The sequence below is a fragment of the Schistocerca gregaria genome, chromosome 8 (genome assembly GCF_023897955.1).
Source record: "Schistocerca gregaria isolate iqSchGreg1 chromosome 8, iqSchGreg1.2, whole genome shotgun sequence".
NCBI lineage: Eukaryota > Metazoa > Arthropoda > Insecta > Orthoptera > Acrididae > Schistocerca > Schistocerca gregaria.
The window spans coordinates 214107400-214108630 of NC_064927.1; positions in this window are offsets into that span (position 1 = coordinate 214107400).

Here is a 1231-nt window from a genome sequence, read left to right on the forward strand (position 1 = left end):
GTGTTCAACAGTAGCAGCACGAATAACACTTGAGGACAGCAAAATTGAGGTAGATTATCATTGAGAAACTGACGTTCGTTGCTGTGTCAGTGTGGTGGAGCTCCGTGCTGTTGGAAAATGAAGTCATCGGAGCCCTGCTGAAGTTGTGGAAAATGCCAGCTCTGCAGTGTTTGAAGAAAGCTCAACTCTGTATAGTGCGCACGGGACCCCGAAACACTGCCCTGCATTCTTGGTCTCCAAGATCGGGAGACATAGTCCCATGCGATCTTTTCTTGTGGGGATATGTGAAAGAAAGTGTATTCATCTCCCATTTGCTTCGTCACATGGAAGAAGTGAAGAGCAGAATAACAGACGCCTTACCTTCTGCAAAAGCAGATACGCCGTGTACAGTTTATAACGAGTTTAGCTATCGTCTAGATGTTGTTTGAGCCGTTGCTGGTGGACACTCAGAGCATTCGTAATAGCACGTCTAAAACTTTAATATATTGTATTTTTAAATTTCTCCCGTGGTTGTAGTATGTTTATATCAATAAATATGGAGTTTTGAAAACGGGTCATTCTTTTTTGAAACACCCTATATTATTAGTATCATTGTCATCTCGTTTGCTCAGTTTGTAGAGCCCACAGATGCACTGGATGACTCTAATTTCAGTTGGGGAGTAGACTGCCGATTGTAATAAAAACGGAGAGAAAAACAGCAACTATTGAATGTTCTCACGTGAAACAATGCGTACAAAATACTTTCCAAGAATTGCTGCCAATGTAGAGTGTCAGAAACGTTCAGAAAATGCGCACAGTATGCGTTGTTTCCAGCTCGTTCCACCGGCGTTAGAGACGAGGAAAGCGCGTGCTGTATGTATGCGGAAACGACCGTTCGCTGTTTGCCCCACCTCGTTCGCAGCAGAGCTACGGCGGCGGAGCGACGCCCGTACTGCTGCAACGTAATCCAGACGTGTGGCGGTGTGGGCCTGGAGGCCACCCACCTTTGGCGTCGTCTGCAAGTTAAACGGCGCCGCAGCGCACCGCGCCGCTCCGCACTCTCTGGGCCTCGTATTTACTCGCTCAGAAGCGCCGACCCGTGTAAAGGTGGTCATAAAACGCGGAGCCCTTTTCCTACTGTCAGCCCGAGTCGGGATGCAGAGCGACCAACTACGCTCGGAGCTCTCATACTGAAGGACTCTCGTTAGAAATGAAATACTGGATGGTCTAAGGCAGGGGTGCCAACCCTAGG